Below are 26,192 nucleotides of genomic sequence, written 5' to 3'. Positions count from 1 at the left end.
TCTTGCAGGTATTTGGAAGTGCAAGGAACATATAAGGGGAGGACTCCTTTTATGAACTACTACGATAGCAAACAACATTTTTTCCCCATTTTAAGCACTGCACTTGCAGTCATAATTAAACCTTTAAATCTATGTCACCTGCCACTTTGTAATTGCCACTAACATATATTCTGTTAGGTGTGCTTAAAGGGTATAAAAAGATGTTGAATGAGTTATGCCAGTCTGAGATGGTATAAATTATTTTGGGCATTATTCAGGAGCAAAATTTATATCATTACCGTGTTGTAGAAAATACTGATTTTTAAAAAATCAATTTGTTACAACAGAGCAAACTGCAAAAACATAAATTACTCTTTTACAAACAAAGGTGCACAAGTGCAGTTGCCAGAAGCAGCCAATCAGAAATTTGTTTTGATCAGTCACTTCAAGTTAGAAAATGTAGCAAATATCGGATTCATTGACACAGGCAACTACAGTGGAGCATTTAGCAGCTACCTTAGTTAATAAGTCTTAATGCATTCAGAAGTCTGGTATTAAACAGATGTTTTTATTAAAAATTCTCTTTCTTAATTTAGATAGTGCTAATGTTACAGAATTTTCAAATTCACTTGCTTCAGATATGGGTTTGCAGCTGATTTGATGCATATTTAATTGGGTGATTTATAGATTTGTATCTAAAATAACACTGATTTATGGCAAAATATTTGTAACTTCATTGCAAGTCAATGCAATCTGGTTTAAAATTAAATTGCCCGAAAAATCAAACCACAACAAAGTCATACTTTAATCTCAGTTAGTTTGCTATTTGTATTTTTTAGTAAAGCTTAAATTACACTAACATTTTAAATTACAGTACATAGAAATTAAATCTGATATATTTATTTGAAGCTGATTTGCAAGTGACTTGAGACTGGGGCAGAGGTTCACATTCCAGTAAGTCAATGACCCACACAATGGCACACAAGCAAAGCTATATTAGAATACCCCCATGAATTCCCAGTGCTCAGTCCGATTAGAAATGGGTGGCATGACTTGATGCTGTTTACCAAAGTCCACTAGTAATCTGAGTTTGAGTAATTTTACCTGGAACAATGGGCAAAAATTGCAGAATCCAGAAATGGAAACCTAGTTAAGGCATAATCCAAAAGGCTTGCAGTGGTAATCACAGCCAAAGTTTGTTCTCCCAAGAGGGTAAAATACTTATTATACTTCTGATCTGTCACAATAAAGATATTTAGCAACTTTAAACTGTTAAGTATGTTGTGTAAATCAAACTGTAAAAACCCCATTTTAATTTTAAGTTGTAACTGAATTAATGTGAAAAAAATCAGTGAGCTGAATATTCATGCCTTGTTTGCTTTGTTTTTAATCTGTTATTTTGTACAGAGCTGCAGAGAATGTTCCTCTTTACAAACCAGATATTGTCATCATCTCAAAATGAAATGTTATTTTGTACAGAGCTGCAGAGAATGTTCCTCTTTACAAACCAGATATTGTCATCATCTAAAAATGAAAAAAATAACTAGGTCTTGGTCTGTGAATTACATAGAAACTTTTCTGTCATAAGGAATATACTGTATATTATATCACTACTTTAACCTGTTTTAGGAGGTTTTACATACTCTGCTCATTTTTTCAATAAAGATAAATATTTTTTAACATAGGTTGCTGAGCTGTGGTTTGCACATAGTAAAGGGTAATCAACTAATCATGTAATTCCAGTCAGCAGAGGTTAATGGCATAAGACAAGTTGTAATTCTGTTTTTTGTTTAATAGCCTTCCTTTGATCCTATTTTAAAGCTAAGACATTTTAACTACCTTGCAATCAAATTTTTATTTTGTTTAACTTTGCATTATTTTCTTAATGCACGCTGTCACTGGCACTATTAATATTATTATTAAAATTATGTGGCTCTTTAAGATATGTTAGCATTAATCCCCCTATTCATTTTTAATAGTTCTTTAATGAATCAGAGCCTTTTCACAAAAGTTCTCACAGTATACAATGTGAAAAATAAAATAGAACAATCACTGTGTGTATTGTGTTTATGAAGAAAAAGAATGGGTAAACATTGTATAGGTATGGTGAAACCCCTAAAAAGCTCTAAATTACAGGAAGTCCATCTTTCAAAGAGTCCATTTTAAGAAATTAACGGAACAGTAACATCAAAAAATTAAAGTTTAATGAAAATATCATGTACTGTTGCTCTGCACTGGTAAAATTGTGTTTTCTTCAGGAACACTACTATAGTTGATATAAACAAGCTGCTGTGTAGCAATGGCGGAAACTAAAAAAAGGCTATATGGCACAGGTTAAATAGTGGATAACAGATAACACCATTATGTTCTACAGAGCTTATCTGCTATCTGTTGTGAGGAACTCCCTGGTTTACAAACCAGGGACCCATTGTGTTCCAGGCACTGCTCCTTCTGCTTGAGCCACAGGAGGCAGTGTGGTGGTGGCCTGGCTCTAAGATACCTGTTGCTTTGCTGACTCCAGTCTAGCCGTACTGCATGCATACACCCCCCCCCCCCGATCCATGTGAGGGCAATTATGAATTTGAGGGCTATTTAAGCCTGTTTCCCCAACACCCTGTGCTGGATTATTAGCTCAACTGCTACTCCAAGCCTTGTCATCCTGATTTCCTGTTGTGTTCCTGAATCCTGTTTTCCTGAATATATCCTGGTAATCTTGACTTGTCCCTGCCTTGTTCCTGTTCCCTAGTATCCCTCCTTGCTCTGTTTTTGGACTTCCCAGTTTTGACCTCAGCCTGACATTCAGTGGTGGATTAACACTACATGAGGCCCTAGGCTACACTTTATACAGGGGCCAACCCCGGCCCCACCCCCTTATACCCCCACATACCCACGACCGCCATATTGAAAAGGCACAGAATGACCAACTCTCTCTACGCCTGGGTCTCTCTCTCTTTCTTCACTAGGCCTGTGTGTGTGTCTCTCTCTCTCTCTCTCTTTTCTCTATGCCTAAATCTCTCTCTCTTTTCTCTATGCCTAAATCTCTCTCTCTCTCTCTCTCTCTCTCTCTCTCTCTCTCTCTATTCCTGGGTCTCTCTCTCTCTCTCTATTCCTGGGTCTCTCTCTCCCCCACTTTAGCTGTGTCTCTCTTTGGTGTGTGTTCCCCTGTCCTATGGTGTCAGCAAAGCCCCTCTATCTCTGCACCCCCTCCCTACTCCAAGCTCAGGGCTCAGTTATAGCGGGGGGGGGGAGAGGGTTGTAGGCCGGGGAGACCCATGTGAGGAAACAGGGTGCTGGTGGTCGGTCGCTACTCATTGAACTTGGAGGTGCTGCTGCCCCTTAGACCGAGCAGGGCTTTCCCGGGGCCACTGTCACATCAACCAGAAGCAGCTGGGGGATCGGGCAGCTCGGGTCAGTGGTTGTGATCCTGCCCCATGTTCTTCCTCCTGCATAGCCGCTCTGCAATTTCACCACATCCCGAGCTCCAGCTGTCAGGCCCAGAGTTCCACAAAGCCTGGGCACTGCTAGAGAGTCCAGGGGAGCTGTGGGGAGATCACAGACCAGGCCCTTAACAGCGAGAAGTCTCATCTCACCAGACTTGTGACGTCAGGGCCATGAAGCGCCGTTTAAACTTCTGGCAGGTTGTGGTCTACCAGGAATTTTACTGGCATCTACTGGTAGACTGGTGTCCGCGATCGACGTCATGGGCACCCCTGAGCTACAGCCTACAGACAGACGGTGCAGACAGTGGATGGTGACATTTTTTTTTAATTGCAAAAACCCATGGGCCCCTAGGCTATAGCCTAGAATAGACTAGACATTAATCCGCCCCTGCTGAAATTTGACTTTGCATGAACTCTGCCCGTCCTTATCTTTTTGCCTGTACCTCATTCTGTTTTGTCTGCCACCTGCCCTCGAATTTCAACCTAATTCTGGACTTGTGTTTTTTGCTGCCTTATATCACTCTGCAAAGGTCTGTGATTATTTTTTATTTAATAAATACCTTTAAGTTACCCAGCTCCTTAGCTCCTGTCTGTGAATCAGTCATCCTAACATCTGTTGTGTAACCTGAGCCTTTCCTCCTTTGAATGACTGCCCCCATTGCTACACAGCAGCTTATTTATATAAACAAAAGTAGTGTTTCTGAAACAAACACAGCAATTTTACCAGTGCAGGGCAACATTGCATTATATTTGTATTACTTTAAAACACTTTAATTTTTTTTATATTGCTGTTCTTTAAATTCTAAAATTAAAAATTATTTTCTTTTTCTGCAATAATAAGACAGGATCTTTTACTTGATCTCAACTAATATAAATCCATATTGGTAGTAAAACAGTCCTATTGGTTTATTTAATGATTTTAGCAGATTAAGGTTTGGTGATCCAAATTACGGTAAGATCTATTATCCAGAAAACCCTAGGTCCCAAGAATTCACATATCCCATAACTGGATCGCCAAGCAACAGGAAATATACTCCTCTAGCACTATACAGTATATGCATGACACTTTTATTTTACCATATTTTATTGAAGCATAAAATATATTTATCCTAATGATTTTTATAAGGACACAGAGTTAAACTGGCATAAAGCTTGAATTGATTGAGTTTTCGAGTGAAACCCAAAATCAACTCGAACATCATGAAGGCTAGTAACATCTCAAATGGTTCAAGGGACCTCTGCCATTGACTTTTACATGGCCTTGACAGGTTTTAGATGGTGTATTTTTGGATTCAAGCTAATTCGAGTTTTTAAAGAAAAGTTTTTTTACCCGAAAAATTGATTTTTAACTCAAAAACAACCTCAAAAACTCAATTTTTTTTGTGTGGTTAAAAACAACAACTAGAATATTAATAAATCTTCCCCTAAGTGTCACTTTCGAGTTCCATGACCTTTATAAAAGCATCATGATCATGAGACTCCTCAGTAACTTACATGTTACAATATGGGGTACATTATTCCCTATATAATATATAACAACACAGAGGTTTTATTGCCTCTACACTACAAGCAAACTACAAGTTGGTGGCAAGTTCCCATTAAACCCCCCAAATACTAAGAAATATATTTCCCACAATGAAAAACATTTGCTGGCATTGTCAACAAGATGCAGGGTCACGCAATCATATTTGGCTCCATCGCCTTAGTGCCTAATACATGGTTATTATAAAGGTGTTTTCAATATCTCATGTTAACATATTCTCCCCTTTTTTCCTTCTGCTTCCCAGTAGTTCATGAAAAACAGAAAATAACATATAAGTTAAAAAAAAATCCCCACTGATAATACATCAACTACCTGCCAACCGGTTTATAGTGGAACAATTACAATATAAACTAAATGAAAGGCTGCTGAAATGTGAAGATGTCTTGTCAAATACTAACAAGGATTCAAGGTCTCTCCCTGCTCTCCCTAAGAGCAATTCTCTAAAATATTATTGTCATTATTATTGACCATTTCTTACCTGTATGGAAGAATAATTATGAAGACATTCAATGAAGCTAAAAATGCTTACTAATAATTTATGTTACCCTTCTCCTAAAATAAATTGAGTTTAAGCAGAAAGATTTGTTGTTGTTTTTTTTTTGTTTGTTTTTTTTAAATCAAGTTTTTTTTACCTAAAAAACTGATTTTTGACTAAAAAATACCCTTGAAAACTCACATGTTATCATGTAAAAAAACAACTAGACCTTTGATAATTAACCCACTAAGAGTTTTGAAATGGGGGAAAAACTATATGGATCTGTTTTTGCTCTAAACTAGCAGAACTTCACATAATTACATTTGCTTCCTTGGTGAAAGAGATATCAGTCATCAGCCACCTTTTATCTGTTTTATGTAGAAAGCTCTGCCCTGTGGACTATCCACTGTGAGGTGCAAAGTGCAGCCATCCCCCCAATCCAAAGTGCTCCATGCATTCCTGCCCAGCAGCATAGTAAATGCATCCATCACGTAAATGTGCTAAGCGGCATATTTCCAAAGCTGTATAATATATTTTATGAAAAAACAACATAAATCTCATATTTAGAGTTTCAGTCCTTGCACTGGAATTAACACCATGCATCATAATTGTGGACATTATCCATGACAAGATCTTTTTTGATTATGGGTAAAGGTGTGTTATTTTTTTATTTCTATTATTTTATACTACCTTTAACCTGAAGTATGTCAATTTGTTGGTCAAAATCAGGGGGCATAGGAATGACATAAAACGTAGTAGCAATGTTGTAGCTTTAAAGGCGGCTCATCACCCAGACACAAAGAGCTGTATAATAAAAGTCCTTTCCAAGTTAAACATGCAACACAAATTCATTTTTATATTAAAACGTGCATACATATTATTAACACTTTTTAAAACCTCATTTGTGAATCATATATTGTCTTCCCCGCCTCTAAGCCTCAAGCACAGCATCCAAAGCAAACAAAAATACCCAAAATATGACTGGAGGCAAATCACATTATCCAAAGTAAGTATTGAGAAGGAATGGAGTAGATTTCCGGTGAGCTACAGCAGAGGGTGAATATGTGTAATGCAATAAATACAAAGACCACATTTTTTTTATCAAAGGAGCAACAATAAGGCATCAGGGCATCCACTAGAAATGAAGGTCCCAATGTTTTCTGAAGAAACCCAATAGATGATAAGCCATATGCGTTTTACATGGTTAACTTAACTTTCTATGCAATTGTGTGGGTAAAGAATTTGTTCTAATAATAGATTTATATTAATATAGTAGCAGTATCGGTTAACATCAAGATATTTAATTTAATATTCATGGCCAGCAAATTACCTGTTAAAGATTGTAAGTGACTGATAATGAAAACGAGAAGCAAGACATGTTATTAAGGCTTTAACACAGGAGTTTCCAGTCACTAACTGAATCCATATGAATGTGCTAAAATTATAGATAAGGAGATGCTGCACTTTATAGGTAGTACTGACACTGATCTGTACAGCATCCCATGACAGCATCCCATGTTTTTTGAGTGAGATGCTTGGTATGTGCTGTATGTAGTTATGCACAAATATTAAACATATGTAACGCCAATCTGGGCTCTCCACACCCCAGATAGTCACTTTCCAGCTAGTGAGCAGAGCATGGTTACATTGGACACATCAGGATCAGGGCCTTCGCTAAGTGGAAGCATTCCCTCTAAGGTGTAGTGCAACTACAACACTCAGGCTACTGTGCATACAAAACATACAAAATGGATGCAAACAAAGAAATTGTTTATTAGTCCGAATGACAATATCCCCAGGTTTACTCACGTACACAGATGAGGTGTTAGCACATGACACACAGTCACATCAGGTAATAGGCAATTGCAGTATTCAGTACGCATTTCCATCCAGTGCACTGTTCAGGAAGCTGGAAGCTAACCTAACACCCTCTTCACTGAGGTCCCTGCACTGGAGACATTCACACAGAGCCTCTGGGAAGCTACTCCCTGCTGCAAATCCTTGTTGGAGCTTCAACTGCTCTTTCTCTTTACCCTATCTACATTTCTCTCCTAGAGAGACTATTACAAGTCTGCCCTACTATAGCTAAACCTCATTCATGGGGTTTCCTGGTCCCCGACTTCTCTCAAGAACACTTGCTTCTCTGGGCCTTGCTGTACCCAGGCTCCTTTGGGCACACCCAGCTGGATCACCATCCAGCAGTCAAAGAGGAAGAGGCCACTCCTTACACACACTATAGTGCAGTGTGTACCGGAAGTTGTCATTACACCTCTCGGCCAATAACACTGAGCTTAAACTCAAATGGATACATAGGCCTTTGCTTAGTATCTAAGGCAAAGGGTAGGGCCTTAAAGCCATAGGAGCAGAGTAACCCCTATGGGCCCCTACATACACATAGAGAAAACCCCATTTCGTCCCGACAATGGTTTAAAACATCCCCACACATATCAAACACTACAGTACCATCGCATCCTTCTTCTGGTACCCTCTCCTGAGGCATACCTGGTAACAATGGTCACTGTAGAAAGGAAACAGCATACACAATACTGTATCAAAACATTTTCAAATGCATAATAAGCAGTTGCAATTAGTCAAACTTTATTACACATCACACCAGCTATCCCCCCCCACCCAAGGGTCCACATAGGTCAATCCTTGGGATGGTAGAAGACACTACTCTGCCAAGTAGATAAAGGTAGAAGAATTGTGGTGGGGATCAATAGTCTTTCATTAGAACCCACTATTCCAATAGTCCACAGTCCTTCAAGCCACAAATAAAGCTGTACTCTAGTCATCTCAAACTCTGCAGTGAGTTTGTAGAGAAGTTGTAGAAATCTCAGGAGGGGATCCTATCATCAGGGTCCATTCCTCACGGTCTATGACCAGGGGGGTTCACACATCGAACAGGGAGTGGTCCCAGCCAGGACATCCTCATTCCATCCATCCCAACCGATATCCGCCATCTTGGGATCAGCACAAGTTCCATGTGGCAGACGATCAGCAGAAGGGTTGCACCCGCAGCCACAGGGTGATGGGGCAAAAAGATTGGCAATCTGCCCACTGGATCCAGTGACAGCCATGGTCCAGACCACAAACAGTGGCAACACTCCGTCTCCGATGGAGTCTTCTCTCAAAAATGGCGCCAGCAAAATCTCGCCCACAGCGAAGATTTGTGGTACCACAAGCCTTTCGTGAAATTTGGGAACAAACCTCCAAGCTGAATCCACAGCCAAATAATTTGTACGAAAAATTCGTACTATCCAAATAATTTGTGAAAAAAGTCGTGCAGGCCTGCCCTTTACCTATCGGGTCCAGCAGCCACAACCACAGTAGCACAGCCACGTTGGGCGCCAAAATGTAATGCCAATCTGGGCTATCCACACCCCAGATTTCCAGCTAGTGAGCAGAGCATGGTTACATTTGGACTCATACTTCAGGATCAGGGACTTCGTAAGTGGAAGCATTGCCTCTAAGGTGTAGTGCAACTACAACACTCAGCCTACTTTGCATACAAAACATACAAAATGATTGGGCGCCAGGAGGTTCTTATGCTAAAAACAAAGAAACTGTTTATTAGTCTGAATGACAATATCCCCAGGATTACTCACATACACAGATGAGGTGTTAGCACATGACACACAGTCACATCCGGTAATAGGAAATTGCAGTATTCGGTACGACATTCCCATCAGATTAACCCCTATGGGCCCCTACATATGTGTATTTATATCCTTAAATCTTAATACTATCAGCCAAATGTTTTCCAAACATTTATCTATATAATTCTAAATGTGAGGGGGGGAGTCAATACTTTGTAGCATACATAGGAACAAGTTTATCTGTAAGAAGTTTGATGTTCTGTACTTTCATTTCAAAACAAACAGACATTAATGTTCTAACTGCTGGTAATAAACCCATTTTGTGCAGTTTTTCTTTTTTGATCATAAATGGATGCTTTAGCTAACACCCTTCAGATATTCCATATTGCACGAGCAATTTCTCAGTGGCGTAGGGAATCATTACTCACCTTTTGAGCATTTCCAAAGCACTTTGAGAACAGAAGGCTACTCTGTAGGTGCTCAAATAATGTTCAGATTGACACTATCACCTACGTTTAAATTTATTCAAGTTTAATATATTGTGTAAAGGTTTACATCATCAAAATTGTTGACAATTTTATACTCTACATGTCCAGAGGGCATTGTGGATTTTTTACTTTCTTTATAAAAGCAGTAACAAACAGACCATATTACAAGCTATACTCAATTTCTTTCATACTGCTTCATAGTTGATTAGGCTGCAATACAATTTATTGTAATTGCTTAAAGGGGACCTAAGGACAAATATATAAAGTACACATGCTCAAATTGTTGTTCTGAGCACATTTGAAATATATTTTGTTTCTCTATGTTTAGTTATATCTGAGATATGAGAGTTTTTATACCCCTAAAACAGGGTTAACAGCTCTCATTAAGAAATGCTGCATGTCCAACAAGAAGCTGCACTGCATACAGATCTTTCTTTGCCCTTGGAATTTTAGAGCTGTGCTGGCAGCTGGAGGGAAGCAGCAATTGCAGGATAAATATGAGGTCCTGTCAATGATCTGGCATGAAGCTCTTCACGTTGTCTCTTTAACTGGCAACAGTATTGAGGCAAGTGAGCAAGTGCATTGAATCCATGTCATATTAATGATAGGAACCAATATTTTAAAAGTAAAGGACGTTGTGCTGGATGGAAGCAGATGCATGATATAGACCCATAGAATATGTTTTCTTCCTGTTTTTATTCAGAAATGTGACATAGGTAATTATTACTCACCTCTTGCGTATTTCCAAAGCACTTTCGGAACAGAAGGCTTCTCAGTATGTGCTCAGATGTTCAGATTGACAGTAATTCTTTATATTTGCATATGGAAAACCTGTAGAGTCTTACAACATCAAAACTACAGATAGTTTCATACTATGTATATCTAGATGGCCTTATGTAACAGAGAAAGCACTGTTAAAGAAACAGTGACTACTGCAATGTTTTGTCGAGAATTTTTAAGGGTGTGCCAGTTTTTTATATATGAGTTGTAACTTTGTAAACTAAGGTCTGTTGGGCTTAATGAAGTAGTTTTCACATGGATAGGAAACTGGCTACAGGATGGAGTACAGAGGGTGGTTGTTAATGGTACATTCTCTACTTGCATTAAGGTTCTTAGTGGGGTCCCCCAGGGCTCGGTATTAGGTCCACTTTTAACTTGTTCATTAATGACTTTAGGGGAGGGTGTTGTAAGTAATGTATCAGTTTTTGCAGATGACAGAAAACTATCCAGCCCAATTAATTCCATCCAGGATGTGGCATCCTTGCTACACGATCGAAAACAAACTGGCAATCTGGGCAGCTAAGTGGCGAATGAGATTCAATGTTGATAAATGTAAAGACATGCACCTGGGATGTCAACAGCATCAAGGGCAAATAAGGTCTTGAGTTGTATTAAAAGGGGCATAGAGTCAAGGGAGGAGGGGGGTCATTCTTCCACTGTATAGAGCACTTGTAAGGCACCATCTAGAATATGCCATACAGTTTTGGTCTCCATCACTCAAACAGGACATTATTGTATTAGAGAGGGTACAGAGAAGGGCAACTAAGCTGGTGAAAGGTATGGAAAATCTTAGCTATGAGGAAAGCCTGGCCAAATTGGGGATGTTCACGCTGGAGAAGAGGCGCTTAAGGGGTGATGTGATAAATATGTAATAATATATATGGGGATCATATAATAATCTCTCTAATTCTTCATTTACCAGTAGGTCTTTCCAGCTGACACGAGGTCACCCATTCCGATTTAGAAGAAAAGAGGTTCCGCCTAAATATTTCGGAAGGGTTTTTTTAGAGATCTGTGAAGATGTGGAATTCTCTACCTGAATCAGTTATACAGGCTGATACATTAGATAGCTTTAAGAAGGGTTGGATGGCTTTTTAGCAAGTGAGGGAATACAGTTTTATGGAAGATAGCTCATAGTACAAGTTGATCCAGGGACTAGTCCGATTGCCATTTTGGAGTCAGGAAGGAATTTTTTCCCCCTCTGAGGCAAATTGATGAGGCTTCAGATGGTTTTTTTGCCTTCCTCTGGATCAACTGGCCGATGGCCTCAGTTGGAGCGCCAAAACGTTGAGCAAGAATAAACCTTCACTTGGCTTTTGAGACACGAAGTCTTTGGAGTGCGGTTTGTTTGTTTTCTGCTATACTAATGTGTTGACTGGCACCCAGGCATTTGAGGACAGTTTAGAGTGCACCAGTTGTATGGGATTTATATATAGATATATATATATATAGTGAACAAGGATTGCTTGATAAAGGGCTGGAAGGGCTCGAAACGTCAATAAAGTTCCAATTTTTTCACCATAATCGGAGTGCTGCTGAAGTATTTTCTTGTACGTGAACAAGGATTGCGGCACTCACAGGGTTTTAGTGAAAAAACAAAAAAATGTTTTATTATTAAGCCTCAACGTTTCGATCCCTCACAGAGATCTTCATGGGGGATCGATGCTGGCACCCAGGTATTAATTTTGTCTACGGAGTGCACCATTCCTTTGGTTATATATATATATATATATATATATATATATATATATATATATATATATATATATATATATATATATATATATATATATATATATATATATATATATATATATATACAGTATATATATTGGCTGCTAGGGTGGGAGCTACAACATGGAGCTGGTCACTGCTCCTGTATAAACTATAACAAACAAGGGAAATTTGTGCTCACCACTATTTTTTAATCAATATATTTAAGACAGAGACATTTTGTGCGTACTGCTACTAAAAAATGCCTTACCCTTTAAACAAAACAGGGATTGTTTGTCCATATATTGCAATATATTTAGGCTGGCCAACTACGTCAAAGTCATCCCATATCTGGCCAGTCCTATGCTCAATTTTATCTGATTCATTAAGAATTCTATTGCTTCATTATACATTTTACAAAAGGACTAAGTTTTACCTGCAACTTACTAGCTGCTTTCAAAGTAAAACTCCCAAACTTGGCTGCCCTTTTATTAGACACCAGTGGGATCACCTGACTATAGTTGGAAAGGGTGGGAGCTACAACATGGAGCTGGTCACTGCTCCTGTATAAACTATAACAAACAAGGGAATGTTGTGCTCACCACTATTTTTTAAAACCATTAGGCGGGGGTGCAATGAGGCTGTCTATATATATATATATATCCATATATATACATATATCCGTATATATTCATATATACAACAGCAAAAGTGCTCACACCCAGCTTCTCAATGTGCAGTGTACATCCCCAGAGGTGTCTGGCAAATCCTCAATATATAGTAGAAGTAACAGACATCACTTGCATCTTGTTGCAAAAGATTATATAAGATAGTATAAAACAATTACATCACCATCCATGTGCACATTAACAGCGACGTTTCAAGTCTCTTTCTCAAGCCATGTGAACAATGGTTTCAAGTCAGCAAAGTCTATCAGAGGAAGTGACCTAGCTAGCTTTTCCATATACCAAATGCAGGGTTCTCATCATACACACGGTATAAATATAACATTGCATAAACAGTATCTACTTTTTTTTTACTAAAATGTATTAACAATTGGATGTTTTTGCAATAAGATGCGAGTGCTGTCCCTTACTCATATATGTATATATATATATATATATATATATATATATATATATATATATATATATATATATATATATATATATATATATATATATATATATAAATGTCCAACACGTGTAATGCACAGTATAAGTGATAAAGTTATCTTCTGATGGTGCGTCTCCCCAATAAGCGGTGAGTCAGTCCGCTAAACTTATGTATAAATATTCCAAAAGGGTCGCACTCGTGTTCAGTAAAACGTAGCATTTATTTCAAACGCAATAAAAGCATGTATAGTTTACAGCCAACTTATCTGTTCAGAATTCTGTTCAGAGACGATACATAGCGACGTTTCGGGAACACCTCGTTCCCTTTCTCAAGCACGGCTCTGCCACAGGGTACAACATACGGAAGCGTCCATTTCTTGGATCGTATTATCGCATAAAGACGGAAGTGACGTAGTCGGTTACCATGGACACGCGTATCATGAGATATCGCGCGTACATGGAAGCGGATACATCTACTACCCCTTAGTAACCATGAGCATTATTACATAGCAACATCAGATCAGTTACAATAGTATGATTATAATGGCAGATGTATTGAAGTATGACATATATATCAACAATTACAACTCACATGGGAAAACCTTCACAAAAATAAGTGCAAGTCAAAGTCTCGATTTAATCCTTTAGGGGTTAATGTTTTCAACCTGTCAATCCACTGGACTTCGATTTTTTTTAAAATCAGACTACGATCACCCCCTCTTTTGGGTGGGGGGGATGTGCTGAATCACCCTAAACTTTAGATCGTCCGATGTGTATCCCATATCTATGCAATGTCTTGATACAGGTAAAGATCTATTTTTAACCTTGATGGTTGATCTATGTTGGGAAAACCTGTCTCTAACTTTCTGAGTGGTTTCACCAACATAGATCAATCCACATGGGCAAACCAACATGTAGACCACAAAATTAGTATCACAGGTATGGAATCCACGTATCTTATATTTTTTCTTATTTTCAGTGTCATTAAACTCGGAGCCCACCAGTACATATTTGCATTGGGCACAGCCTTTGCATTTAAACATGCCCTGTCTCTTTGGTCCCAAAAAGGTCTCTTTCATAAGAGGTAAACGTACATCCGCATTAACCACTTTATTGCCTATCGTGGTTCCCCTACGGAATGACAGCTTTGGTATTTGTTGAAATTCCTTAATAGTGGGATAAGCCTCTCTTAAAAGGTGCCAAGGTTTGTACAATATTGACTTATAATCATTGCTATATGCATTATATTGTGAAACAAAGGCCACTCTCTGCTGGTTTCTCTTTGTATATCTTTTTTGTCCTAATTCTCTACCTTGTACCTTCTGTATATTTTTTTTAGTATGATATCATTTGGATACCCACGATCAGATAGTTTTTTACTCATACCCTGTACCCTGTGGCAGAGCCGTGCTTGAGAAAGGGAACGAGATGTTCCCGAAACGTCGCTATGTATCGACTCTGAACAGAATTCTGAACAGATAAGTTGGCTGTAAACTATACATGCTTTTATTGCATTTGAAATAAATGCTACGTTTTACTGAACACGAGTGCGACCCTGTTGGAATATTTATACATAAGTTTGGCAGACTGACTCACCGCTTATTGGGGAGACGCACCATCAGAAGATAACTTTATCACTAATACTGTGCATTACACGTGTTTGACATTTATATAATAAGAGTTGTGATTTGCACGTATAAAAATGGATTCCAGTGATGGGATGTATGGGACCTTTTCCTACAGTGAAAATGACTTGGCCAGGATCACTGGTATTTTTGGGGGGTCCAGAGACTTTCTTGCTATGCCATCAATCACAGCATGTAGGCGTAAATATGAAGCAATTAGCAAGAAACAAGTCGAATTGCAACTACATGGGTTAACACTCACTGAATACTTGCATGTACAACGAATACCCAGAGGCCTTAGGGTGAATTTACAGCCTACTCTCTTTGCACGAAATGATGAATTCAAAACTAAATTTGCTGGAATTATTAACAAATGTTCACGTGACTTGATGGCGTTGAATATTGAATTCATAGAGAGAGAATTGAAGGATATTGAAGTCGAACTAGTCACGCTACAGAGTACCATGACTAGTGCTATGCCACCGGACGAACTGGCACAATTTAATCACAAACTCACCGAAACATTGGATCGTTTCAAAAATGATGTGGTGGCACGTAAAAAACTAAAATTTGATCGAGATACTCTGGATTATGAACGTGGTGCAGTATACAATTGGACACAGACCACGCGGGGAAGGGACAGAAGTAGATCGGCTCCCTTATATTCACGAGAGTCATCGCAACAACATGGCGACCAATCCGGAAACAAAGAAAGTCTTTCTTCTACTTCTTTTTTATCCACAGGTGGAGACAAACAAGACGAGGGAGGAAACGAAAACAGGAGAGACAACAGACCCTACAAAGAACGGAAACAGCAACCTCGGAGGGAAGCGCAAAACAATTAGTATACAATCTATCACAAGTAAAACTTACACCTATACAAATGAGAGTTCTATCGTATGGCCTGAACTTTTGTCCAACGTCCCAGATAGATCCGTTCCAATTACAAGTGGATTTATATCGATTCTTTCAAGCATTGAGACTAAAAGTAAATTTTTCTAACCAACATGAGTATTTGACACCAGAAACACAATCAGGATTTGATACTGGGAAATAACATGACTAAACAGGAGGTTGATACTTTGAATGAATTGAAATCATTGTCCAACATAACGATAAAGCCTTCCGATAAGGGAGGAGCGGAAATATATAAATGAGATACTGAGACAGTTGTCAGACGATACTGTATATGTGATACTTAGAAATGATCCCACTGATGTATTTAAACGCGAATTCGATAGTCTCTTGTCTCATGCTGTACAAAATCAAACGATTACAGCATCTTCTAAGCGATATATGACTGTGGATTTTCCGGTAGTACCTCTCATTTATGTTCTACCGAAAATTCATAAGGACCCTATTAACCCGCCAGGTAGACCCATAGTGGCGGGTATAGGGTCCTTAACATTTAATGCAGCAGAAGTGCTAGATAAGATACTCAGTCCATTGATACAATAAACCAGATCTTATATCCGAGATACAAGTGACTTTTTGGAGAAACTTTCCAATGTACAAAATGAGGATGGTGTACTTTGGCTGGCCACAATGGATGTGGCCAGCCTATATAGATCCATTCCCCATATAGAGGGTCTGCAGGCAGTGAAAACTATATTAACGAATTGTGCACTGTATTGCGATATGGAGATTAACTTTTTATGGAAATGCTCAGCTTTATATTGCATAGGAACTATTTCAAATTTTCAGGACAAATATTACCTGCAGACGCGGGGGACGGCCATGGGCTCCAGAGTCGCCCCGGCATATGCCAACTCATTTATGAGCTGGTTTGAGGAGGTGCACATTTATTAGAATGCACTCTTCACAGGCCATTGCGTGGCCTGGTGGAGGTACATCGATGACGTGTTCCTCCTATGGCGGGGTGACCTGGAGTCCCTGTCCACCTTCCGTGATGCCGTTAATGATGCCCATACTGACATTAAACTGACAATTACTGAAAGTTTACAAGAGGTAGCATTCCTAGATGTATTGGTCTCACGCACAAAAACAGGTTTCAATACTCGTATATATACAAAGCCTACAGACCATAATCAATTGCTTTTATATGATAGTCACCACCCTATAGGTGTAAAAAAGTCCATACCAATTAGTCAGTTCTCAAGGGTATGCAGGATCACAAATGATCCAGAAATTCGAGATGAGGATTTGAGAACTATGAGTAAAAAACTATCTGATCGTGGGTATCCAAATTATATCATACAAAAAAATATACAGAAGGTACAAGGTAGAGAATTAGGACAAAAAAGATATACAAAGAGAAACCAGCAGAGAGTGGCCTTTGTTTCACAATATAATGCATATAGCAATGATTATAAGTCAATATTGTACAAACATTGGCACCTTTTAAGAGAGGCTTATCCCACTATTAAGGAATTTCAACAAATACCAATGATGTCATTCCGTAGGGGAACCATGATAGGCAATAAAGTGGTTAATGCGGATGTACGTTTACCTCTTATGAAAGAGACCTTTTTGGGACCAAAGAGACAGGACATGTTTAAATGCAAAGGCTGTGCCAATGTAAATATGCACTGGTGGGCTCCGAGTTTAATGACATTGAAAATAAGAAAAAATATAAGATACGTGGATTCCATACCTGTGATACTTATTTTGTGGTCTACATGTTGGTTTGCCCGTGTGGATTGATCTATGTTGGTGAAACCACTCAGAAAGTTAGAGACAGGTTTTCCCAACATAGATCAACCATCAAGGTTAAAAATAGATCTTTACCTGTATCAAGACATTGCATAGATATCGGACACACATCGGACGATCTAAAGTTTAGGGTGATTCAGCACATCCCCCACCCAAAAGAGGGGGGATCGTAGTCTGATTTTAAAAAAAACCGAAGTCCAGTGGATTGACAGGTTGAAAACATTAACCCCTAAAGGATTAAATCGAGACTTTGACTTGCACTTATTTTTGTGAAGGTTTTCCCATGTGAGTTGTAATTGTTGATATATATGTCATGTCATACTTCGATACATCTGCCATTATAATCATACTATTGTAACTGATCTGATGTTGCTATGTAATAATGCTCATGGTTACTAAGGTGTAGTAGATGTATCCGCTTCCATGTACGCGCGATATCTCATGATACGCGTGTCCATGGTAACCGACTACGTCACTTCCGTCTTTATGCGATAATATGATCCAAGAAATGGACACTTCCGTATGTTGTACCCTGTGGCAGAGCCGTGCTTGAGAAAGGGAAAGAGATGTTCCCAAAACGTCGCTATGTATCGACTCTGAACAGAATTCTGAACAGATAAGTTGGCTGTAAACTATACATGCTTTTATTGCGTTTGAAATAAATGCTACGTTTTACTGAACACGAGTGCGACCCTGTTGGAATATTTATATATATATATATATATATATATATATATATATATATATATATATATATATATATATATATATATATTATAATACTGCATGCCCTGAAGGCGTTTTGTTCCTATTCAGGTATTCAGGTCCTCCATATTAATTTATATTGATTTTGCTTAAATTGATCTTATCTTTCAACTGTTGTTGTGACGGGTGTGGCCATGGCACCACCCTATAGTAATTTATACATGTACATCATGCTAAACTTTGGTGATAGGTTTCTTTTCTTTCACTGCTTTATTGACAATATGATCATTGTGTGGTGTGGTACTGAGGCTCAGTTCATTGAAATAGTGAATGAGCTTAAAGGAGAACTAAAGCTTAACTAAAGAAGTAGGCTAAAATATTGTACATTATGTTTTGGGCTTCTGTACCAGCCCAAGGCAACCACAACAACCATATTAATTTATATTGATTTTGCTGAAATTGATCTTATCTTTCAACTGTTGTTGTGATGGGTGTGGCCATGGCACCACCCTATACTAATTTATACATGTACATCATGCTAAACTTTGGTGATAGGTTTCTTTTCTTTCACTGCTTTATTAACAATATGATCATTGTGTGGTGTGGTACTGAGGCTAAGTTCATTGAAATAGTGAATGAGCTTAAAGGAGAACTAAAGCTTAACTAAAGAAGTATGCTAAAATATTGTACATTATGTTTTGGGCTTCTGTACCAGCCCAAGGCAACCACAGCACTATAGAAGTAAAGATCTGTGCCTCAGAATTTGCCCCAGTACCCCCCCATCTTCCTTTTTTGCTGATTAACTGCAGATGCTCAGTGCTACTGTCAGTTACTGAGCTTAGGGATTTAATCAAAATATACTGTACACATGAAATACAAATGTTGCAATATAAGGCTAATTCATGCTTAATACAGATAATTACTACATGACAGCACAGAAACCAGTGCAACTAGCATCAGTATTTAATAATCTACCCTGTAGCATGTTTATATTACAGGCAAACTTCATTTTCTGATGGAAATGTGTGATGACCCCTAAGCATTGCTCAGAGCCCACTGAGCATGTGATTGTCTAAGACACTTTACAAGATGGTGACCCCCTGTGACAAGTTTGAAGTCTATATAAAATTTGGCATTTTTAGCCATTCATTTTTATAGTTTAGTTCTCCTTTAAAGAACCAGTAACATTAAAAAATCTTTAAGTTAAAAAAACATTATAGCCCCCTCTAGTACCTCCTCCTTACAGCGATATGGTGACATGCTCTCAGCTTTATCCTACATGCACACTCCCTTAAAGGTTAAATGAACATTGTTCTCTACTGTGTTTTCTAAGTCAAAAGGTATCCCTTAATCCTTACTCTATGTAACTATGTTTTGATATATTGTATGATAGGCCCTGCTATTGATTTCTCGGTTACTCTGTGTTTTTAAACAATGTTGGTTATGTGGATCACTATAACTTGGGTGACTCAATACTTTTTTCTTATTATTTTTTCTCCTTGGTAAAGGGATACGCTTTTTCCTCTCTTTTCGCACATGACCGGATTAGGTGTATTTGATTGGTGATGTCTTTTTTCACATGACCTGGTTAAATTCACGTGATTGGGTAAGTGCTTTTGTATTTTATCTATTTAAAGTTGTGATTTATAGTGATTATGGTCTTAATAAAGGTCTTAGATGGAGACGGAAAACCTTGGCCTGTTTTTAATTGTTTCAATAAAAATAATGAATTTTTAACTTTTTCAAAAGATCCTGGTGTGCTCCTTCTCATCTTGGAATTTATATATACTATATAATATATAAATGTGTGTGTGTGTGTGTATCTCACTGCCTACTGGCAATGATGAAAGCCCTCTTTTCAGATCTCATGAAGGTCTCCAATACATAGATCAGTCTCAATTTCTGCACTGGACAGAAAATAGAGTAAATGCCATATGTTTTACCATGCTGTCCAAGATCCCAGCATAAGAGAAATATAGTATCATCTTCCATTACATTTTTCTCTCATATCTTCTTCTTACATTCTGTAGGATAAATACTGTATCTACCTTTCTGTTCATTAATGATAAGTAAGAATGGATGAATGTATATTTGTATGAATGAACATTAACAGTGATAATAATATTAATTGTGCTCTGTAAAGCACTGTGTGATATATTGGAACTGTATAAAGAAGAAGATGGTAATGAAGACGACTAGCTACAGGCTGGCAAAATATTCTGTAGCTCTGCACTATAGGACATGGACTTAAATATATTTGTATATGAGAAGATAACAAGAAATACATTATTTCAATGAATTAGAGAAGATTGAATTGAGATGTCTGTTCCAGAATTAGACATCTCCATCTACAAAAGGGTGTGTCTTTCAAGTAGCAGGGAAAACTCTGTAGATTTTAATAAGTGGGCAAAGTCTGCCCTTGTTCAATAACCCTCATGCTTTCTGAGTATTCCCATATACATGATCTAGGTATTGTTTATAGGTGTTATTTCTTCTGTATTTTTTGTATGACATATTTATATTGTATGTATTGCCACTGCCATAGTAACAGGGCTACTGTTCTTATTTTCATTATCACAAAGGTAACTATTGAAAGAAAGATCAGAGGTAGCAATTCCTAAATGTGGCAGATATTGCATTTTGCATAAAGAAGTGTTTCTGCAGTAGTGTGTGAATTTTATGTACATAACTGTGAGCACATTTATATTTAGTCCACATTTCTTACTGTTCATAACATCTAGTGAGCATTTTTTTTCCCTGTTCCTTTGAAGTACACATTTTACTTTTTGAGTGGACATTCTGACATACTACTGATACATGATACAAATTATGAGAATGTTTTCTCAAAATATACAGCACTTGGTTATATAGCATGCCATACTTTGAGAGGGTCACTTGTATGCAAGCAAAAAAGATATAATCTAGCCTGAGCTCATGTTACAAATCTCTGATGAATTTACCTACAGGAAGGACATCACTCACAAATATTGGAATTAGACATGGATGAGTTGTGCTCCCTTAAATTGCTTGCATTGCCGTAAATAGTATGATGAGAATAACCAGTCTAAATTGTTAGTAAATTACTTTACTTTGCACCTCATTACCTTTGATTGTTCCTTTATATTTTGGTATGCTTGATTTTGAGTGTTATAATTAAGAGCAATACCTCTGCTATAGTATATAGTTATAATTAGATTTTTATGGCTTATGTGGAACAATACAGAATAAATTCAAGCTAATTAAGAAATCATTCATTTCATTTCTCTATTTACTTCAATTTAATATTTGTGCTTGGCCTTGCATTACAGAGCTGATGTCCCATTAAAGGGGTCGTTCAACTTTAAGTTAACTTTTAATATGTTATATGATTGCCAATTCTAAGCAACTTTTCTACTGGCCAATTCTAAGCAACTTTTCTACTGGTCTTCATTATTTATTTTTTATAGTTATTGAATGATTTGCCTTCTTCTTCTGACACTTTCCAGCTTTCCGATTGGGGTCACTAACCCCACCTAAAAATCGTGTTATTTTTTATTACTCATCTTTCTATTTAGGCCCTCTCCTATTCATATTCCAGTCGCTTATTCAAATCAGCTTATGGTTGTTAAGGTAATATGGACCCTAGCAACCAGATTGCTGAAATTGCAAACTGGAGAGCTGCTGAATAAAAAGCTAAATAACAAAAAAACCACAAATAATAAAAAAATGAAAACCAATTGCAAGTCATCTCAGAATATCACTCTCTATGTCATACTAAAAGTTAATTTAAAGGTGAACAACACCTTTGAGTAATTTTCACATGTAACAGAAGTTGTAATTCACTTAAATATCTACACAACAGTGTAAAATACATATACAATGCGAAAATTATGCTACAGAGTTGCCTGCATAGTTCAGCTTCATCATCCCCACAGTATGCAACTTGCACTCCCTACAATGAGTTACACCTAAAAAAGTTTTATTAAATGTACATGCTCCCAAATGTGCTTAGTCCTTCCTGCCTTCAATTCCAAATGCCGTTGTGCTTATTCATGCACAGTAGCGTAACTAGAGGGGGGCGGGCCCTGGTGCGTGACGCGCAGCCGGGCTCCGTACGGCCGTATTTTCAGTGGCGCACGGGCTGCCGGGGGGGCCCGGAGGGGTGCGGGCCCTGGCCTCTCGCACCCAGGCCCGGATTTGCGGCAAGGCCGCATAGGCCCGGGCCTAGGGCGGCAAAGAAATAGGGGCGGCATGCCGCCCAGCCGCCATTCAACTGCACCAGCTGCGCCGGCGTTTTTTCGCCGGCGCGCTGGGAAGGCGGGCGCTAGGACCGCGCGGCCTAGGGGCGCCCAAAAGTGAAATCCGGCGCTGCTCGCACCCCCTGCTCCCCTGGTAGTTCCGCCACTTGTTATGCAAGGGAACCCCGGAGCTACTGTCACCTTCTAACCTGGTGGTAGCTCCAGGTTCCCTCAGTACTCTGAGTCAAGCACTGCAGCGCAACTGCAACCAATTTGCAGTGGAGTACATAGGCAGTTACATCTATTTGGATTAATTGAATGCATTTGTGGTAGACTGCACAGTTGTGCTAATCATATTGTCCTGCATTGTCGGGGGAAAAAACATGGTGACTGTGCTCAAATTGCAATTTGAACATTGCATCAAGGTATGTGAATGCACCCTATTGATTCTTCATTGGACTACGGCTGCCTTTCTAGTTGTCAAGTTCTATATCAGTATATTTGGTTAGCAGACTGGGGGGAGAATTCCAGGTGTCTAAACTTATATCATCATCCAGCTGTGTCGGACTGGGGTACCTGGGGCCCACCAGGAAACCTCATCTCAATGGCCCACCCTCCCCTAAAATACATAGTACCAGGTCAAGTGCAAATCACTCAGCTAAGGGATCCGGATTTTTACACTTATGTAAAATCCAGCAACCAGTGACAGCTCCTAAACACAAACCAGAGCTCAAAACAAACCCCTCCCCTATCCCAGTGCAAGGGCACCACAGACACTTGCTCTGAGAAACTGGAATACAAATTGTTCCATTATATCTGTGTCCCCTTGCACAGTGCAGAAAGGCTCACTTTGCTGTTCCTCGTTCCCCTCCACTGTCGCCATCTTCCAGCTGCTGAGAACTGAGTGTAATAAGCCCACACTTAACCCTCTCCTTTTACCGCCTGTCACAAACACATTTACTCCTCCTACCGAGTAAGCCAAGAGTTAACTCTCTGTTAAACTGCACATTCCTACCTTAGCCGTCCTGACTTCTAAACACATGTGACTTTCCACAATACAGCAGTTTCTTGAATGAATTCCCTTTATCCAAGGGTACAGCTTTACGTTGTCTGTTTCCTGCCTGACTCACTGCATGGAATGTAGAATCTTTCACGCAGACGCAGTGCAGCTAATCGCCAGCAGAAATGGATAGCCAGGTCACACGATAACAGAATCCTCAGCAGCAGCCTCGACTCCAACCAGAGGTACTGGCAGCTCACTGTGGGTGGAAGCAAGTTGACGGACACGGTCAGCGGGAGGAGGTAGGCCCACTGCCAATACCAATAGAATTCTGATTTTATTGAGGCCCACACTGCCTGCATAAGTGGTTTGCACGGACCTCACTGTACAAAATAAATTATTTTACCGGGTTTTTTACCAGTACCCCGGCAGGCCAGTCCGACCCTGTTGAACGGTACTACATAGTCATCAGCCTTATGGCAAATAAGTAAGCAGAGCAGAGAGCATTTTTTTTACCTTAGCCAAAGCATGTATCAGCTTTTAAAATGAACACTTACCTTTGATATACCTAATATTTCATTGCTATTAGCATCTCTTTCTTCCCTGCTTTGTGTGCCTGGAATAACCTGAAATGTAAGTGGAGTGCCAGGGTACACCTATCCCATATATTGTATACAATATTTATTCAGCTTCTTGCTACATCATGATGAATAAAAAAGTTTGCAACTCATAAACTCAAGTCAAAAGTCTTGACTTTTTAATGGACTGAGAGGGAAAGGAGATCAGTTTGTTTATATTTAACTTTTTAAAAATCAAAAATAGCATAACAATTTGAAACCTTACCCAGACATTTAGTAAACAATGTTAAAACACTTTCTGTTCACCTATCAAGATTGTGACAAAGGGGAGAGCTACAAACTGGATCATTGAGCCTATTATTTTTTAATGAACCAACAAAAACATTGAGTTTGCTGAGCATTCATTAATGTTAAATTGCTTTTAACCTTGGATTATACCACAAGCAATTGATATATACACAAAAATACACACAAACTTCAGCTCTACTTGTAAGTAGTAAATGTCAAAAGATACAGTAGCTACCATCATTAAGCCCAACAGACCTTAGCTAAGAAAGCAGTCGTTTGTGGGGCACGGTATCAAACACTTTGGCAAAATCAAAATAGATCACATCTACTACTGCCCCCCACTCTCCAGCATCTTACTTACCTCATCATAAAAAGCAAATCAAATTTGTCTGACATGACCTATCCTTTATAAAGCCATGCTGATTGCTGCTCATAGTGCCATTCACTAGGACAAAATTTTGAAAGTTATCCCTTAACAAGCCTTCAAATAATTTGACCACCACATATTTCAAACTTACTGGCCTACAATTGCCAGGCTGAGATCGTAATCCCTTATTAAATATTGGAATGACATCAGCTTTTCTCCAATCCATAGGTACCATACCAAATGAAAGTGAATCTGCGAAAATCAGAAATAGGGGCTGGTGTAAAACTGAACTAAGCTCTTTTAGAACCCGGAAGTGTATGCCATCAGGCCCTGGAGCCTTGTTTACATTAATTTTTATTAAAGATTTATGGTTCACATACTGAGTCAGCCACTTGTTTGAGCTGAGCCATCAGTGCAGCTATGAAGTGAGCCTGGGAACTCAGACTCCTCTATTGTATACACTGAAGACAAGAACTGATTTAGCACATTTGCCTTTTCTGTATCTGTTACCATACTGGTACTATTATTTAATGGAGCAACACTCTCAACCTGCATCTTTTTACTATTAATATATAGGGATGGGCAAATGTTTTCGCCTTGTTTCGCCTCGGAATTTATGCCCATAGACTTGTATGGCATTGTGCGACAAAAAAAAGACGCACGTAAAAAAAAAAATTTGTCGCGCGACATTTTTTTGATGCCCATAGACTTTAATGGCCGTCGCTGACATTTTACTGGCGGCAAATTTTTGGCAAAACAAAACGGGTCAAATTCGCCCATCCCTATTTATATTCAAAAAAAAAAACTTTTTGAGGTTAGTCTTCCGTCGTAATGCACTCTTCATTTCCTTTCTTTGCCTTCCGGATTGCTGATTTAAAACATTAATTATAGTGTTTATATTCATTTAATGCAGCTTCTGTCCCAACAGACTTTAGTTTTTAAATGCCTTTCTCTTCTTTCCTATTACCGTATATACTCGAGTATAAGCCGACCCGAGTATAAGCCGAGGTACCTAATTTTACCTACGAAAACTGGGAAAATTTATTGACTCGAGTATAAGCCTAGACACAACTACAGCCCTGTCTCCCAGCAGCACACATTCTGCCAAAGCGACCACCCATCGATCACCCGGACTTCTTTGCAAAGTTGATGGTGACAGAGAATTGCCAAACGGATTACTGTGTGCATTGTCCCACTGTCCCACTACAATGTGCAGAGGGTGCTGTGTGATATTGCCATCACTGTTAATCTTTCGTATAACCAACAGAGGGCGCTGTGATATTGCCATCACTATTAATCCTTCATATAACCAACATAGGGCGCTGTGTGATATTGCAGTCACTGTTACTCTTTCATATAACCAACAGAGGGCGCTGTGTAATATTCCAGTCACTGTTAATCTTTCATATAACCAACGGAGGGTGCACTGTTATTCTTTCATATAACCAATAGAGGGGGCTGTGTGATATTGCAGTCACTGTTAATCTTTCATATAACCAACAGATGGCGCTGTGTGATATTGCAGTCACTGTTATTCTTTCATATAACCAATAGAGGGCGCACTGTTATTCCTTCATATAACCAACAGAGGGCGCTGTGTGATATTG

General features: G+C 38.7%; 1 protein-coding gene across 2 annotated transcripts in view; it reads left to right on the top strand.

Moving 5' to 3' along the window:
- Window positions 1-26,192, top strand: part of cdh12.L (cadherin 12, type 2 (N-cadherin 2) L homeolog) — a 579,800-nt gene that overhangs the window by 68,334 nt on the left and 485,274 nt on the right. For both annotated transcript variants that reach the window (XM_041566243.1, XM_041566242.1), the window contains one exon: window positions 19,644-19,741. The gene's annotated coding sequence lies outside the window, so the exon portion shown is untranslated. The remainder of the gene's footprint in view (window positions 1-19,643; window positions 19,742-26,192) is intronic.

Source organism: Xenopus laevis, chromosome 6L (assembly GCF_017654675.1).
Source record: "Xenopus laevis strain J_2021 chromosome 6L, Xenopus_laevis_v10.1, whole genome shotgun sequence".
NCBI lineage: Eukaryota > Metazoa > Chordata > Amphibia > Anura > Pipidae > Xenopus > Xenopus laevis.
The sequence above is the reverse complement of the archived record's forward strand: the minus strand, read 5'-3'. Positions and strand labels throughout refer to the sequence as shown.